This window comes from Zeugodacus cucurbitae, chromosome 3 (genome assembly GCF_028554725.1).
Source record: "Zeugodacus cucurbitae isolate PBARC_wt_2022May chromosome 3, idZeuCucr1.2, whole genome shotgun sequence".
Taxonomy (NCBI): Eukaryota; Metazoa; Arthropoda; class Insecta; order Diptera; family Tephritidae; genus Zeugodacus; species Zeugodacus cucurbitae.
This window is the reverse complement of record NC_071668.1, coordinates 69,322,029-69,341,802: the sequence shown is the minus strand read 5'-3', so window position 1 is coordinate 69,341,802 and position 19,774 is coordinate 69,322,029. Positions and strand designations below refer to the sequence as shown.

At 35.1% G+C, this 19,774-nt stretch overlaps 1 long non-coding RNA gene across 2 annotated transcripts in view; it reads left to right on the top strand.

Annotated features, from left to right (window-relative positions):
* Window positions 1–5,453: 5,453 nt before the first annotated feature.
* Window positions 5,454–19,774, top strand: part of LOC105220073 (uncharacterized) — a 35,393-nt gene continuing 21,072 nt past the window's right edge. The window contains exons 1-7 of one of the 2 annotated variants that reach the window (XR_008470496.1): window positions 5,454–5,569; window positions 6,195–6,595; window positions 11,818–11,936; window positions 14,328–14,432; window positions 14,765–14,860; window positions 18,180–18,355; window positions 18,465–18,649. This is a non-coding gene — a long non-coding RNA (uncharacterized LOC105220073). The remainder of the gene's footprint in view (window positions 5,570–6,194; window positions 6,596–11,817; window positions 11,937–14,327; window positions 14,433–14,764; window positions 14,861–18,179; window positions 18,356–18,464; window positions 18,650–19,774) is intronic. The other variant, XR_008470497.1, reaches the window with a different exon arrangement.

Genomic DNA, 19,774 nt, shown 5'->3' with positions numbered 1-19,774 from the left:
GGGAGAGTGTTTTTCAACCCTTGACATCTTCAGATCCCCCTTTGGATCCAAAAATTATTAGAGTTTCATTCATCTTGTAGATTGCTCATAGGAGTTACTTGAATGGAATGCAAAGAAATTGGATCAGCATCAAACAATTTTACTGCTCTAAATTTTGCTTGGTTCAACACTTTCTCTAAAAGCTGGAGTTTGTGAAGTTCATTGAAATCCAATCGAAAATAATAAGATTTATTGAAATGATCAGAAAATCAATATAATCAGAAAAATCTGTGTGGATAGTTAGAAATATGAAGTTGTTGAGGGAGAAAGATCCGTTTTGGTAGGGTTCCAACGTAGAAGAACCTTCAACGTTATAATTTAATAATTTGAAACAATATCGATGGTTTTGCATCAGAAGTTTTAATGGTTCATTTGAAAATCAAAGTTTTAACACCAATGACTTGATGGATCAAATAAAACTGTTTTATGTCAGGTTTGTCATCAACTTCTTCTATCGGGAAACGGTTCGCTAAGGGTTTGTAAAGAAAATATAGTACCTACAAACATACGATATGAAAAACTCGAAATAAATAAAGTTCGAATGTTTCGATATGGCAACTTATATGGTATATGTAATGTACGAGAACTAGACATAAATAGTTTACCAAAAACGCTTTTCGAGTTTTTAAATGTTGCATGCGCCAGTCGTTTCGCCATATGTTTTTTACAACTTCAACCCGTGCGAGTCCATTGCCATCCATTTCAAGTGGTGTAAGCATTGCTTTTGCTGTAATAGTTTGTTTGCCATTTCCAAAACTTGTTCGCCTATGTTTAACAGTTTTCTCTCCATACCCTTCAAAAGCCAACACAATGCCAAGTCTCCTTACTACAACAACACACTTGAACTTAAACTTCCTTTTTGCCAACACTGCTATGTAAGGGATACTCGCAGAGTGCGATGTATGGAAAAGGATTACATAAGTTTGACTGTAGTATGAAGCAACGACATTTGCAATTTTTTGGTCATCGAGCATTTTGTGTGTGAAAGTTTTAGAAAGCTTGTAGAGGAGATGAAGCAGTGTTAGGAAATTATCTTTTAGCTTCTAATTCTGAATGATTCTGCTCAGTTCTTTAATTCTATTTTTGCATTATATTGTTATATTGTTTTCTGAAAAAAAACAATTTTAGAGGAAACTTAAAGAAATCGCATTAGAAACGACACCCACACATCTAGAAAGAAAGACCAAAAAACACATTGACAACAACAATGCTAAGCTGTGCCTCAGCTGCTGAGGCCGTTTAACTGACATAAGTGCCCATAACCTAATCGCTGTTAAAGACTAATATTGTTGTTGCAGTCGAATTTGTCCATGGAGCGTACAAAGTTCTCAGCTACCATGCAGACTGTTAGACGACTACACAAACGGCTCAAAATAGAGAAAATCGGCGTACAAATGACACTTTCCGTGCTCAGAAAGACAGCAGGCTGAGAGCAAAACGAAGCATTGTTCAGTTGGCAACGACAACTCATTCACATTGCCGCATAGGTCTTCCTCTTACCATTTGCACTTTTACAGCGGGCAAACACAGAAAAAAGGTAAATCTAAATAAAAATTTATGAAGAAAATGCGGAAAACGATACGAAACGTTGACATTAAGCTGCGGATTGTAACGTCTGGTGGCGCTGTTAATACCACACGAGTGCATTCACAAACACACAAAGCAGACAGAGACACTTGTCCAACTGGCATAGCTTTCGGTCATTAGTAGTCGGCTGATGGCAGTGACGGTGTCCAACGATCATTTAAAAGGCGTACAAGTGTCTCTTTAAATTTCTAAGTGCCTTTGTTGTTGTTGTTTAATATAATAATACGCCAGCGGCATTTCAAGATATTTTAGCTCAAATTTTCAGTTGGTTTGCTATCTATGACGTAAAGGGATGTTTTCCTGGACTATACGCAACTCACTACGGTGAATAATGATTACTTCAAATAATGTTTTGTTATATGAATATCGTTTCATTCCATGGTGCTCCGGTTCTTCTCTACGATCTAAAGGTACCTTATTCGTTTGCTCAAAATAAAGATTCACAAAATTTGAGGTTAATATATGCCAACTACAAACATTTTGACATTATGTCTAGAATAATGATGATACTTTCTGATCTTCAATAAATCCAATAGTCTTTAAGCGAATATAAAAAATAGAATCAGAATACATAGTGTCCAAATATCAGACTACAAATGTGAATGAAATATGCTCTCTCGCACAAATCCAGGTATCTACTAAGCACAAATACCAAACAAAGTCCTGCTAGAACCTGACGAAAATGTTTGACCAAATAATGTCAATAAAGAAGATTGAAAGACAAGTGCAACCCTTGGTACCAATAACTACTTTTATGTTAAACATTTATATTTTTTCTTGCTTCTAGGTACGAGAAAGGGCACACACACATTTTGGGATAAATATAGATTTTTGAATATGTAAGTCCGTCCGTTCAACTATTTTCCTCATTTGTTCAAAGCAGCAAATAGCAAACGCGTGCACATTAACATAGCATACTTATAGACGACAAAGCCAAGTATATAGTTGATTGCGTACTTATACATATATATTCAGTATGCTGAAGTATATTTAGTCGGCTTCTACCTTCTTTCCAGCTGTGCATTTGCTGTCTTTTTGCATAAATAACTGACACTTTCGTAGAAAAAGTTGCTCAAAACACACTAGAGAAACAAGAAACAAGAAATACCAGACTATTACAAACACACATACATTTAGTCTTAATATTTGTAAATGTTTGTGAATGTAATATTCAGTGCCTACATATACTTTTTTTTCTAAAATTGACTTCCTCCCCCCACTCGCTTTGGCACCATAATATATCACCATTCATCTTCTGTGTTGTTTTTCCGCTTTTATTGAACTTCCCGACACATACTGCATTCTCCAACACTTCTGCCACGTTTCTGAACTTAAGCGTCATGCGAAATGAGTTATTGAAACTGTTTCAACTCATAAATAAATAATTATTCGAATGGTAAATGAGGCAAAGCGTTGGCTATTTTTACATGCCTTTAATGCACGCATACAAACGTAAGGATATCAATGTACACATAGCTGCAGAGAGTGTACAGAGTTACACAGAGCCAGACTCCGTAGAGCCAGTGAGGTCAGCCTCGGTACGATTGGAAGGCCTACCCCATAACACTGCAAGATAAATAGGCAACATTATGTGGCCTTACGACTACACGTACGAGCATATATGGATATTGTATATACGGTTATGTACGAGTATGTGTTATACATGCTCATGACATTAATTTTTCCTTAATTCAGCTATTGGCTTGCAAAAATTTTGGAAATTTGCCTAAAACTTATTATAGAGTTGGATGGTTGAATAACTTCCGAAAAAATATAGAAGTATTTAAATCAACAAACAGCCAAATATTAAATTAAATCGAATCAGTTGCCACCTTAGTCGGATTTTTTAATTATTGTCATAAGTACCGGAATATTGAAAATTCGGGTTTCCTACGAAAAAAAAGCATGTTAAACTGGCAACCTTTGTAAAATCATATATATAGGACTCGCTTTATTTGCCTGCACAGCTTCTACAACTGAAATTTATACCAAAATACAACGACACTATCAAACACCCCTGTTCCCATCCTTCAATGCCTTCATCGCTTTGCCACACAGTAATGGAGTAATTCTGTAATGGATACTTAACTGGTAATTTATTTTCCTTTCTACCCACATAATACTGAGTATATGCTAGATTTTATGTTGCCTCTTTCCAATAATATTTCCAGCTGTCGGCAGAAGTCACAAAAATTCTTATTCAACACTTGTAGCGCTCAAATACCCTGACGACTGCTGCATGCCACAGCGGTAGGAGGTCTATGCGAAGTGTGCGCTGAACAAATGTTTACGGGTTATATATTTTACTGTTGTTGCAACATACTTTCTGTTTTTTTTTTTTTTGGGTTTTTACCAAATGGACTGTCGGAATGCTTAAATGAGCAGTGAACTTTTGCTGCTAGTCAGAGGCGGCTTCCCTTCTGTACAGGCAAGGCAAATAACAATTTGGGAAGGACGTGCGCGGAATTGAAATCGTTGAAGGTTCCATTTATGATCCCTATTGCTCGCGTGAATGATGTGTGAGCTATGAGTGTATGTATACTCATCTTATATTTTATCTTTTGTGAAAAAAGTATTAGGCTTTTACTTTAACTTTTCAATTTCATCTTTTTTTCTACTTCAATCTTTAAAGAAATGTGTTGATTATTGCATATAAATAATCAATTAGCATAATTTGAAAAACTGTGTGGAGTGGACAGAGCTCAACACGCTTCCAAGTTAATAATTCATAAATTATTCACAATTTATTAACATTGAATTGTTATTGAGTGAAATACAAAGCGGCCAGCGCCTGAGAGATATCATAGCAGCTTAAAGTAATTTTCTCAAATTGTTTTAAAAATTTTAAATGCTTTATTGTCTATTAAACTGTTTCATCATTGTGAATTTTGTAGATTTCGTTGGGTAGGGACCCTTCTGTTATTAGTTTGTAGAACTTTAGAGAGTTATGAAGTTTAGAAATCAGTTAGTTTAAACTCAGTCCCGTCCCTGAACAGTTCTTATGATATCAATGGTCAAATGGATAAATATTGCCTCCGATTTCGAGAAAGATTCAAAAACCTTATCAGACCTTTTTACTGTTCACTACTATTTTGCATTTGAAATTTATTCTCTTGCTTGCCATTTATCTATCTCTTCTTCAGTTAGATAGACCAAAATTTTAACTGAATTTGCTTAAAATCTTCAAACTATCATTAACCCTTTTTGTAGACATCACAACGTTCTTTTTACACTACTTTTTATTTTATCCTATTATATTTGTATATATTTGTTTTGTTTCCTTTGTTTTTTTTTTTCAATATTCTGGGCCATTAAAATGCCTTAACAGGACTATCACAACGCTCCGTCGTCGAGCCCGCCAATCCAGTTTATACTTCTGGCAACTGTTGGCGACTGACACTCTCATATTCTTGTTTCCGTTTTACTTCGGCCTCGACCACGGTGGTAGTCGTTTTTGCATTCGAAATTCGAAATGGCAGCAACGTGACTGACTTACTGACTGACAGCAAACGACACAAATCAATTATTTAAAAGTCAACAACAACAACTGAAGGAACTTAAGCAACATCCAAGAGCGACAATAATAACAACCTCACCAACATCCAAAGTAATAATAACAACCACTAAAGCCTGACGTAGCGCAATAAATGTAAGGGTTATGGGGCAATAACGGTGTAAATAATAATAACAAGTAACATGCGCTATCCGTGTGTGTGTCTGGATTTTAAAATGTGTACTTATTTTACAAATGAAAAATTTCCCTTTTTTCAAGACTTTAATATAATTACTCTGCTTCTAGCATACTCATTTGCATTTCGTACTTTTAGTCTATTTTTAGATGACAATTTTTATTGAGAATACATCAGTGGTGAAACATCTGAACGCTAGTCAAGCTTTCAATGACATATGGAACACGGCCTCCGATTTGGAGAATGAACTTAAAGTGAGTGCAAATAATTAACAAAAATTACATACATACGGCAGGATACCAAAATCAAAAATAAATCACTATTAATTAAAGACTTAACCTTTTTACTCCTGGGCTCTTCACTTTTCGAAGGTACTATGCTCACTCTATGCAAAGTCAGTCTTATCTTTATACCTACAGTCCTACTCGATTTAAATCAATTTATTTAAATTCATTACCAAATAAATAAATACGATCTATAAGGACCCACATAAACCAAATATATATATAAAAGTCGCTCCACTTACGCTGACTATCTTTCGAGGATAGAGATTATTACCGGATAGAGCGACTGTGAGCTCGGAAGACCTTGAATAGTATATTCCTGGGAGAATGGGCCGCGTTAAGCTCAATGTAGTGCGTATAATCTTAGTTACTTCACCGATTACAACTGAAATTAATCCCGCATTTAACACGAACAATTCAATAGACCTAACAAGTCTATCCATGTTCTCCCAATAAATATATTTAATTTTTTTGAAATCTCCTCCTCCGAGCCACTGCTGTCATATTTCTTGTAGCCTTAGAACGCACTTATTTATTTATGTGTCCATGTTTTTTTTAGCTTTTGCTGTTGTCTCCCCTTTCTCTATTAACTTAGTGAATGTTGCAGCAAAAGCGTGCCAAAAGCAGTAGCATCAGCAGCATCTCATCAGCGTTGGGCAGCAAAGATGGCCAATGGTCCGGCTAATCGGAGTGATCGACCTGTTCACTTGCCTGCGATGGCGACATAATGCAACAAATACGCCGTTGCTACAACAAAAACGACTGCAAGGGCGAGAGCGTAAGGTATCGCATCTGCAACATGCAACTGTGTCCGGAGCCACAAGACTTTCGTGCGCACCAGCGCCTACAATGACGTGCCCTACGATGGCACACTCTACGCGTTAACATCCAGGAGAGTGTTGCGATGCTTCAACAAATAACCATGGGTAGTGTGTGCAACATACATTTACTGTTGCTGTAGCGTCCGGCGATAGTTGCATCCGCCGCGATCTGAATGTCAGTTATGTGAAATTTATGATTACGAGCGGTACACCACATGTGTGGAATTTTTTTTTTTTTTTAATATTACGGCATCCACAAAAGCAAACCAAATGTATGGGATTCGTATAATCCCTAGGTTATAACTAAATTAACTTTATAAAAGGGCGATGATCTTTGAACCGTTATTCGCGTACCATTTGATGTGGAATTTTTTATCGATTTGTTTGTCGATACGATGAAAGAATTGATTATTGTGAGATCTATTTCAGCAAAATGTGGACCAAACGTCTCAGTACCATTTATAATAATTTTCGAATAGCCAAATAATTTCAATTCAATCGGCAGTTTAAGCCAAAGTAAGTGTATATACTCGTACATATATACTTTGGGTGACCTGCTAGAAAACTCGTTGCTATGAAACCAAGAGGTTATCAAGATCAGCAGAATATCTGCCCTATCTGTTATGGTACAGTTATCGGCGGGCCTACAAGATGGCACACGCTGCCGAACGGGCAGTCTCGATATGTGCATATAGGGTCAGGTGAGTGAGAATTAAAAAAAAACATAAAAAATGTCATGTAACAGTTCATCAAGGTCATGCAAAGGGATTATTGAATTAAAGGTGTGTGCAAAATTATGAAAGTCTAAATTAAAAATCAATTTGAATTACACCTTCAACACAAACTTTTTGAAAGCATTTTTGAGAATGTGAAGCGATTTTCATTTGTACTGTAGCTAAAGTTTTTGACAGCGACAACTGCAATGCTAATGGCACCGTCTATCCGTAATGGCGTGCAATTTAATATGTTGAGCCCTTGTTTCTCTGTAATATAATACCGATATTTGCTTTTGGTTTTTCTACTGTCAATAACAAGGTTAAAATTCTTTGAAAATGTAATGGCTTTCCGCAGTTATACCACAACAAGTATACAATTCGGTTGATATTAAAGCCAAGTAGTGTGGCAATTCGATATAAGGCTGCTATTGACTAAAGTTACGAGCGTTGAAATGATTTTATTGTTAGTCATTACTTGATTTTTATTTTCATTCCTTTTTTATTTCATTATATTGTTATTGTTATTCACTAGTTTGTACTATTTTTACTACTTCTTTAGATACATACATTTACATATATTCATTACATATATGTATACCTTCTTTCGCCTCATAAAAGCGCTTACACTCCACTGCGCTTGTAAGGACAACTCTTCCAGACACGAACAGACGCATAGTCCATGTTAGAATGGCACATAAGACTAATATTTCGCATTGTTGTTCGCATGAGTTCGTAGCCAAACAAATAAATCATTCGCAACCACAAGCACTCCAACTCCTCGAATCAACTTTTGTCTGGCAGTCAACATGAGATACAATCACGTATACGTAATATCTATCTCAATACATACAGTTGTGCACACATACCAACGTAATGTCTTTATGTATGTGTGATTGTGTTTTTTGAGTGCCTTTCGAATGGCAATAAAGCACTTTACGTGGCCTTTCAACGCAATTCGTGTTTACTGCCACATATCTTGTAATACATCACATTGTAAACGAAATGGGAAATGTAAATAACTGTATTGTTTTTTGTTGTTTTAATTTACAACTACAGTAAAAAAAACTCTAACAATTAATATTTATATATATTTTTTTTAACATCTCCTCGCCGCAATGTTTCATATTTCAATATGTTTACAAATGATTACCTCAATTTATTGCAATAAATGCCAGTATGTCATGCGGTTTTTTGGATGCTGACATCCGACTCAAAGTACCACACTTCGAGTGTCTGCAGTAAACTTCCGCTACCAGTAAGTTAGACATGTGTGTGTTTCAGTTTAGTTGTGCCAAAAAAAATAGAAATGAATCAAAAAGAAGGACTCAAAGTCATTCCCAATTTGACACCATCTGCCAATGTCAAGGTAGCCAAGTGAGAACGTGAACTCTCCCCAGAATTACATAAGCTCATGTAAAGAGGTATGATATCGTCTTCCAGTTCTTCATATTCGATATTGGAGTATAACACGGCTGTGGTTTGTTATTTACAAATTGTGGCGATCTTTCTACAAAGAGGTGTTATTACTTGAGTTCCGCTATATTTTTTTGTGAGAAAAAATCCAAAAATGTAATAATTTATATATCATATATATCTGCATTATTTACGATATTATTTTATGCAAGAGTTATCTCTTTCCAGCGCGTCGGCTGTGATTTAAAAATCAATGTGCCAAAAAGCCGTTGCTTATAAAAATATCACCACAATAAAGTAAATAAGTAGACAAACAAATTGAAATGTGTCACAATGTTGTGACTAAATTCTTGCGTCAATTTGTTTTGAGTAACAAATCACTGTGACATTTCAAGTACGCTTTTGCCCCACTTTCAAACGCACACAAAATTTGGACCGTATTGTGGCAAGAGACATTAAAATTATTTTAAATTTATTTGAAATATATTAGAATAGAATTAGAGTTTTTGAGTTGTCACGTATATTTAATTCAAATAACAGAGTAGTTAAAAAGTTCATGTGAAATTGTAATATGATGTATATGACTCTTACGGAGGAGTTCTCCTAAAATGTATCATGAAAAAAATACTTTTTAAAGAGTTGCCCTTTCACTTGAAAAAATTTGTTCGGTATGTTTTCAATGGTTCGGCTTAAAGTACAAATTTAAATTGGGTTGCCATCTTACTAAATTTCTTGCTAAATAAAAAATAAAAATTAAAAATGGATACGAAATACGAATTTCTGGGCCAGTAATGTTATCACCTGGTTTGAATTTAAGAATGTTTAAATTTGGAATCAACATATTGACCACATATTTGACCACTTGACAAGGTTGCCCACCATGTGAACCGATTATTTACTGGAATACATACAAATTAAAAACGCATTATTACTACCACAATTATTGTCACACATATGAATAATATCATTCATCTTCATTAAAGAAATCACAAAAATCACAACTAAATAATTCAAATGTATGATAAATGGTCTTCTCAAGTTGTCCAAATTTGTTTGACAATCAAATCATTAGGGAGTAATTAAAAGTAATTATAGGTTGGGTGACATTATCTATTCGAAATGGTGGACAAGTCAAAAATCATTGCAGACAAATAAGAAATCAAATTGTACCTAAGTGAGGGCCTAATTGATATGTATACAGACATGATGTATATAACAATGTATTTATTCATGTGAATTATTACCATTAGCTGAGCATACCGACAAGCTGTCGCAAACATTGCCGACCTATTGTCATTTATTATTTACAATTATAATGTGAGTAACGACTATTAATCGATTGTAAGTTGTCTATAATTGATTTCTTTGTACAGAAAATCAATCATTTCTCCTGTCAAACACATTACAGATTACTCATACGCCGCGTGCGACATGAACACATTAGCACACAATGGTCAAATAAATGTCTACAGCAGAGTCATATGCACGAATATTTAATGTTCTCAAGGCTGCAAAGTCAAGTGGTAGTGATTAAAGGAAGTAAGAAATGTCGATAAAGAACTACAAAGAGTTGACACGCAATACACGCAGGAATGTGCACTTAACTGAGAGTTGGAATAGCTAAGAAATGTTATAATGGTTGATGTGTTAATGATATATAAATATATTTTGTGCTTTACATATTTCAAAGCATTTGTACATTGCTCTTGCGTGTTGCGGAAACGAAAAATGTGAAATTGTGCGTTAGATACACAGAACACTTTTCCTTTCAATAATCCTCAGGAGGAGAGCACATTTATAAAAGTACGAAAAAATTATTATTTTTTTGTGCAAATGTATTTATATATTTCATGTATATATTTATGTATTTTTAGTCACTTCTCAGAAGCATTTTTTGTTTTACAAATAAATTTTTTCACATTTGTATATATCTTCCCCCCTTTGCAAGCAATTTAAATCGATTTGTCGCTTCAACTCCTCTTCACTTTTTTACCTTTCTCGCTTCTTTACGCAATTTGTCAATTCCCTTCGCGCATTCGAAATTCCCTAAGGCTCTCTCTATGAAAATTCCACTCTTCGGCCTGCTGAAAGCCAATAATGGAAGCGCTTAAATCACCCAAATAAGGCTGGGAATTTATTTATTTCTTTCCACGGTACCATTCCACTCACTTCTATATATTTTACCACAAGGTTTAGCAAGACTGGCATTACGCGAGTTTATGGCTTTGTTTTGGTTTATGCTTTGGTTTCAACAAGCTCTAATTAATCCCATGGATATGCCGCTGAACCATAAAAAGCCAGTGAATGTCTGATTTGGTGATTATTGCCTGTAGCTGCTCAAATTAGAGTTTTATTGCTCTGATTGTTGTTGTAATTTGTATTTGTTGCTTTAAGTTGTGTGTACTGATAATTCGCGTCCAGTTGTAGTATTAAATGTTTCGTAGCTTAGTCAACGGTATTTGTTTCAGCTTCGTATTTCAGCTTGTATTGTTTATTAGGGTATTTCAATATCAATCAAGCTAGAGGAATGTATATGATGATATTTCAGACTTGTTTAATCACTTCCTTCCGAAATTATAATATAAGTTGCATTTAATTCTTCGAGTAGTATTTCATATTTAAGGCCCCTTTCTTTTAGAGGATCACAATTTCTGTCAAATATTGCTTTTCATTAAAGTTTTATATCTGCGTTTGGAACTTTGGGACAGAATTCAATCAAGTCTTGTCGGATTCTTCCCTGTCATAGTTAATGGATGTATTATTGTACTTCATTGATCTCTCATCATCTCGTGAGCGCGTGCTCTTCAGCTAATGCTCCGCTGTCAACAGTTGAATACGGCGCGTACTAGCGCTAACACAATTGCGCTTCTAGTCTGTGAGAAACGCGTGTATAATATTCTCATTTCCAATTTTCTTGCAATCGCGTAGTCACATCGTCCTAGCAGCGCAGCCACTTGAGTACTTAAATTCAGCAATGATTTTGCGTGATGTCGTCCCGCCTAGCTGGAGCTTTTTAGCACTGCACCTTGTTCTCACTTTCGCTTTGTCTGTTACCAACGCGTGTGTCTTCGTGTCCTTCTTTTTGTGATGGAATTTACACTTTCATTGATACATAGAAATGTTCCTATCTTGATACCCATTATACATATCTTAAATGTTTCCTGCCAGTTTATACAATGTCAAATTCTCTCATATTTTATTATTTCATTTTATGCGCTATTTTCTGTATATTTCATTGTTCTATCTCTCTTGTCTGTTTCGCCAGCAGGCTATAAGATGTCTCAACCAGTGTGTAGAAATCGTTTCACTGGCGTAGAAGTCGAGGAATCCACGTGCAATGGTCCCCATCACTGCTCTGCTCTGAAACACGCACACCTGTCCGCCAGTGTAAGTTTTGTGGTGTTTTGTTGCCACTGGCAACATTCGCTTATATCTTATATGTCTATTGGTACGTTTATCCTTTCCATTGTCTGCTGTCGATGCCATCTTTGCCGCCACTTCCACATTTTTTGGTGGAATGGTTTTTTCCTGCCAAAACTTTATTTTTAAGCTCGTTCGAAATAGTTTAGAGCTCCGTTAGAAGAGTGTTTTAAAAGTGAAAAGTACAGCTTCCACAAGATTTAAATTTACACAAAGTGTAATCTATTTTAGCATAAGTTGTGGATAAACACTATTATAAGTATATCTATGTATAATGTCATGTACGTAAATGAGTATTGATATTCAGATTTAGAATACGAATATAAATTCGAGCATGAATGTGAGTATGAATATGAATATGAATATGAATATGAATATGAATATGAATATGAATATGAATATGAATATGAATATGAATATGAATATGAATATGAATATGAATATGAATGTTCTTTAAATATATGAGTATTAAAACTAGTAAAACTGCAAAGGATACGTGTTTAAAAAAATCAGTATGTATACGAATATGTGACTTATTATGAATTTGAGTCAAATGACAAGTATGAATACGAATACGGGTACAAATATATGACTACTATTTATGGAAACATAAAGATGAAAATATCTACAGTTATACATTTTAAATTGAATATGATTATGTATTAGCAGAAAAAAGATATTAGTATGAGTATAAAAAAGATTAGGGCTGTAAATAAAATATAATGATATTTTAATTTGTATGACTATAAATATGTAAATGAGTACAATAACGAATATGAATATGAGTATTGAAAAAACAAAATGTCAGCCTCTAATAAATGTTGCATGAATATGAATTGAATATTTATAAATATGCCTAGATTCCAATCTTTTGAGTACGTTATTCATAGGCTTGCTTAGAACATTGTTTCAATTTTAGTGCAGAGATATATTTGCTTCTTGAAAGATGGAACAATAATTAAAATGAAGAGTACCGAAGTATTAAGCAAGACTCTTTAAGAGTACTTAAATAATACAAAATTGTATACAACTAGTTAAATAGTTAAAGTTCTCGATTTTATTTAGAAAATACAAATTTAAAAAAATATAATTGTGAAACCAAATTTATTTATTACACTTTATATTTGTCATCAACTTAGAATTTATACTCGTAAAGGTCAATTAGTTCTTTAGTATTTACTTTAATAATTTTTCCATTTAAGGCCATTACTGCTATTGAATGTCCTATGAACTCTGATCTCCATTAATACGTAGTGTTATCTCAAAATATTTACAATATTTGCGTCATTAGCTGGACATACCTTTCGACTTCCTGTCAATGCTTTCGTTAAGTTTTAATGGTATTTTTTTCAACGTCACATTACTTGCAACTCACATTTTGCCCTTGGCAACATTGTTGTGACGCGTAAATGGATTTTTTTACGCCCACTTCATTTACTGTTAACGCGTCACCCATAACAGCACTGAAATTCAGTCAGTTAGGAAAAACTGTTCAACTACTGGCGCCTTCATTTGCAAGCATCCAGTAACAACACCACTGTCACTTTCGCTAAAGTTTTATGACCAAACCTTAGCGCAATTTCCTGCCTCGTTTGCACACAAACTGGATAAATGGTGATTGTTATATTGAGAGCCGAGGGTGCATATGAGTGCACTGCATAACTTTGTATAACTGTAAGATCTTTTGCAACAATCTAGCCAACAACAACAAATAACTTAAAAAAATTTGTAACAACAATTTTTGTACTATGGAAGTTCTTTATGGCCAATGGGTCAGTTGCAAATACTTTAAAGTGAGTGGGTTCACAGAGAATAAATTGTGTGCAGATATTGAAGGTGATACAAACAGGTGGCTTATAAAAATTATAGAAAGGCCTTCAAAATAATGTACTGCCCCAAAGTAGACCGTCTTAATGGTACAATCTGGAATGGAATTAAACTTTTTGACGGACGCCAATGAACCCATTTTTCTGGAAGAAGAAGAGGTTTAAACATCTCGACGTTGACTCTCTTTAGCTTCTCCAAAACCGTACCAAAAAATGCATGATAGGCCCAAAGAACTACCTAAAAGTTTTAGCATCACACAAAGATCAGCACCGATACCTAACCAAATCTAACCTATAAGAACCGAAGTGTTCGTCCAACATGTTTCTTTTCACAGAACATATTAGGTGTTCAAATAACTTCCAAGACTATATAGTCTACTCAAAGGCCGATCTACCAATCTATAGAAGATAAGGTACTATAAGGTACTTCGTTGTCGCACATTTTCATTTTATTCTCTTCACTCAAGCTCCGTCCATTTCGTTATCAGAAAAAGTAATTATTTGCTTTAATTTTGTTTTCATTTCGCTTCAGGTGGTTCACCGATGACTGGAGTCCATGCAGTCGTCTCTGTGGACCTGGCTACCGTGAGAGCATTTGATGTTTCGTGCGGAGGAGAATAATGGCATCAAGGCAGCGGTAAGCGCAAATTGAGCCATAAACCAGCAAGAAAAAAAAACAAACAGCGAGCACCTTCGCGGTGTTGGCTTTTGTAACTTTCCATTTCAAGCGCTTTGAAGACTATCAAAAAGCGCTTACAGCTCTTGTGTGCGCAGCTGGAAGTGCGCCCGTTGTTATATTCATAATTGCTACTGAATGTTTATCCCACCCATGCTTCGGTTGTTTTGTTGTGCTGTAACTTGACTAATTTTGTGAAATTACCGCCAACCAGCCCCAATTTTCTTATACAATTTACACTTTTTACTCTTTTTCGTTTTTGTTTTATTTTTTCATTTTGTCCGCCATTTCAGATGCTGGATATGAGATGACGTACGCCAAAACCAGCCACAAAGGAGTCCTGCATGATTGAGAAGTGCACAACATGAAAGGTGGAAGAGTGGACTGGAGTGAGTATACTCAGTTCTGTTAAAATGTAGTGTGTGTATGCTTTTGTTGTGGAGACGAAAGCATTAAAACTCGTGCCGCTAAGCATTTTGCTTTCACAGTTCATCCCTTTGCCTATTTTTACATTATTAAATCCTCAACTTTTCTTATACGTTGTAAAATTTTCATTTGCGACTTTTTGCGCTTTAGTTAATTTGAAACTTTCATTTTCCACATAATTTCCGCATGTGCGATTGTGGGGTGTAAAAGTATTCAGCAATGTGTCTGTAATTTTGGGTTGATGGTAAAAAGGCTAATATTAATTTGAATAATTTTACTCGCGTACATTTGAAGTGAAGTTTGGTTTATTTTACGGAAAAGGGTTATAATACATTTCAAAATTTCAATTGTTGGATCAACTTGGTCCAGAAATTCCGAAGAAATCGGAAATTAGCCATAACTGCAAAAGCATTTTCACTTAAAAGAAGTTTTTTATGAATAATTTCGTTGTCATAACTCAATCTTGGTACGTCGAAACAAACTAGAGGACGAAAACGGGCCACAGAATTGATTTTCTATCAGTGAGCAACGTGAAAATAAATTTAAGAAAGGTTTGACTGGAAAAAGTTTAGAGCGGTAGATTTTCTGAGTAATACACACTCAAAGTTTTGTCGGCTCTTAATTATTAAATCCCAAAGTTAAATTAACTCTCTTATATCAATTATAACGAGCGATGTAAGTTCCATAAACTGACAACTGCAGCGATTTGATAAATAAAATTTATATATTACAACATTGTAATAATCTACATCAGCAACCACTATATCCCGCAACAACTCGCCCATAACTACAACTCCTTCACTGAGTTCACTTGCGTTCGGAACACAGCTGATACATCTCTCTCGACAGACATCCCCAAATGTTGAGTTTATGTTAAATGTTTACCGGTGTCTTATGACGTAATTGCATTCGAGCTGAAATGCAACTGAAGAGTCACTAAAGGCAACAAAAATATCGACGTCATTTAACTACAACAAGATGAAGTTGACGAGCTGGCTGACTCTGACGAACTTCTAAAATACGCTGCCTAACTATATCTATCTAGTATCATACGCACCGCACTTGTTGAAATGCGGCAGTTTGCTTCCTTGTTGTTTATAAATAGGTAGTCTTAATGCATGCCTACAATTCTTCTAAGCCTTTCTACGCTGCTGCAGTTATGCGTCTCCGCGAAAGTAGTCAACATTTGTTGAGATGAACTGCAGTTAGCTGAGTAAAGGGTTGTCGCACATATAACTCCGGGGACGGCACACGCGAAAGCATAACCAACTTTATTAAAAGCTGGTAAATCCCAGCATGTGCGCTTGCTTATGACTTGGTTTGCTCCAAAATATATGTATCCACATAAGCACCTACTTATGCATATACAAATACATATTTTTTTCATAAGGTAACGATATAAGTACTTAAGTCCAGACGGTTTATTTCCAAGTCGCAAATGCGCCTCCGCACTCAGTAGACTGCAGTACTAACAAATTCTAACGTCACATCTCTTTTAGACCCTCATCGCGTTTGGCTTGTGACGACTTAATGCTCTTTCCTCTGTTTGTAGACATAGGCGACAAAAATATTTACATACATAATATGGTTTAGGCTGTGTGTATAAGTGAACCACTTTGTTTGCGGTGGAGAAGGCTTAATTGCTGCTGCCGAAAAGAGTTGCCGTCGTTAGGTTTTTTTATATTTAATTGCTACAAACATTTTTAAGTTCATTATCTCTCTTTTCCGATACTTGGATATTTTGCTGGTTTTAGCCTATGGTATAAATTGCATAGCAAGAAAATCATCCAATATGAGTTCTGAGTGAGTAGTCACCCATAAGAAGCACTACTAGTGATGATTTCATTAGTTACGCTAACTCCTTAAGTTTATGCGGTCGCTTCTAAAATTTAAATATCTGTATTCGATTTAAAATTCCATGAAATGAAATCAAAGTCACACTCTACACAGAAGTTCTATTGTACTATTATGAGCTTGATATGAGCTTGTAATATGGTATATATAAAATAACTTGTAGTTGTTCTCCACCACCTTTGACCTCAATGAGAGTACGATACTAAAGTTTAAATAAGCCGTTATGTTAATGTTAAAGTAGAGACCAATAAGTAATACAACTGATTACTGCTTGTAAGGAAAAAATACCTATGAGATAAATTTCAAAGTAATATCCTCTCATTTATATATATTTTAAGACATCTTCTTTTCTCGATATGTTTCAAAGAACCTTAAACATCTCTAAACGTATCCTATTGTTTTTTCTAATTATTAGCGTAGATTGACCTCACTCACTGCTATTTGGAAGTGTAGATTCGTCTGAGCAGGAGGATCTTTAATTGATAATCGATAACTTTTCAACAGATTTCATTTAACTTTTTTTCGGTTAAAGTATAGCCAATTCAGTTAGAAGACAATCCTCTTCTATTTCGAAGAAGTTTCTTATAAATAGCCTAGAAAAGTATTTTTCATACTGTTGAGTATTATAATTTCTCTTATATGGTAACCCTATTTGCTTTAATTTTAAACAAATGAGATTGTGGCTAAAAATAAATACTCATGATTTTGTTATTCTGTGGGTTTTAAGTTTTCGCATATGTTTAGGCAGCTTTACTAAACACTGGTATATGTGTAAAAATGTTTTGTTACATTCTTTTTATGACAGCAAACAAAAATATGAGCAATCCTTTCCACTCCTTTTTTGCATTTAATGGGTTCGTGCTCACTTTATTATGCATATGTGACTACACTAATCTAAAGCCATATATATTTTTACCTACGTATATACCTAAGTACTTAGTACCTACAAACATAAATACCTTCAGACCATCATCCTTTGTATGTTAAAAGCTTACACAAATTTACTCACCATCTGGCTTTGTGCATTTGTTTGCTCTGAGCATCTTCTTCGTTGTTCTTTTTCATTGGTACGAATTTGCATACAATTTTGACTTTTTCACAATGCCAGACGTAATTATATACTAACCATACCTACTTTATATACACACGTATGTACATACAAACATTTTTATGCAAATTTTTAATGCCAAACACGTTTAAATAATTTATATTTCCTTATCATCTTTTGTCATTTACGTTTCATCTCACTTGCGATGGTGCCCTGAAAACAACAAAAACAACAACTGAACTCTCCTTATGGCATTTGAATATTTAAATATGCTGTAATTTGGTGACTCCAACCACGGCACACAACTCAACTATTTCGAAATGCCCTGCGGCTGACACAACCATATATGTTTGTATGTGTACCTTTGCTCCCACGCATAGTGGTTTGTAAACTGTGGGCAAGGCTTGCAAAACCGTGGAGTTGAATGTAAATCGTCCGATGGCAGACACAGCGCCAAATGCGACCCACTTATGAAGCCCATATCAGTGCAGCAGTGCTCGACGGAGGTCCTACGTGACGGTGGCGGCGGTACTTGTGCAGCGACCCACTCGCATCGGTGAGTACTGAATTAAAAACCTGGCATTAAGTTATTAAAAACGCAAACAAGTATTAAAAAAAGCTAAATGAAACCACTTTCTATTTCTGGTCTGATTATGGTGATCTAGATGAAGAGGACGAAAACTATGATGACGATTCAGCGGATGTGGAGGATGTTTAGGATGGCGCTGATAAGTCCAATAATGGTTACCTATCTGCATCACAGTACATCACTCACAAGGGCCGCAACAGCCGGTTATGGTTATCACAGTAATTCAGATCCGGAGTTGGAGGTGCCTGGAGACGATCTAAGGTGAGTGGTGAATGACTAATTGTAGGCAAGTTTAAAAGTGTATGGTATGGTCTTGATCTTGGCCTTCGTCCTTCGGTCTTAGTATTTTAGTAAACAAAACCTAAATCAGACGCTATAACAACCCTCATAACTCATATTTATCTAATCTTTATCATTATAAAAATCTAAAATCTCATTGTACAAAGCAAATAATTTTAATGAAATATAATATATAAAATTACTTCATCCAAACCCAAATACTTTCAAAGAGTTACATTTCGGACATGTGTACAACCAGACAGTAACAACAACTTATTCCTGTCTAAGCCTTTTGTTATGGTAAATGAGGCAACCTCATCCACTGCTTGTATATACACACCTCTAAACCTACTCTCAATGTTGACAAGCTTATAAAAGCTTACTTAGTCGTCAACTGCTGAGTTCTTTTTTCACTCTAGTAGCTCTAGCAGTTCCTCACCTTCGAGCACCTTCTCCACCTATAATGCCACCCTACGCCTTATTTAACTGTCTGCTTTTGACAAGTTTAGGTACGCATTTCTCTTCTCTAGAAGTTTACCACCAGCCGTTGTAATCTAACTTCACGCTGTAACATTATCGGTTAACCGTTTGCTTCAAACCTACTTACATATTCCCTCTTCCTCAGGTTTGTAGCTACCTCTACAGGCTTCTATTTCCACTTCATTTCATCGCTACAGACTCGCAGACACTTAATCGTTTAATCACCTGTGCTTTAGTCAACATTCTCAATTCTCTTATAGAATCAATTTCTATGGAATAGACGCTAGAAGCAGCCAATCTTAGCCTCGAGTGTGTTAAATGCACTAATTTATATGCGTGAGGTTATTTCCTATATTTTCTTTAACACTACATTAACTTTCTTCCATGTATTAGGAAGTTTTTTTAGGTGTGAATATTGTTGCGGAGAGTTGTATCTAAGTGTCAACCGATATACATAACTTTGCATTTGTTACCAATATTTTATTTCAAGTTTTTAAAATATTATAACTATACTTTTATGAGCAAGGAGTTAGCTTGAGACTTATTACAAGAAATCGACTGGGCATTGGACCAAATATACCACGTTTTATTTTATTGGATCAAATACAGGAGATTGAGTCATACGTA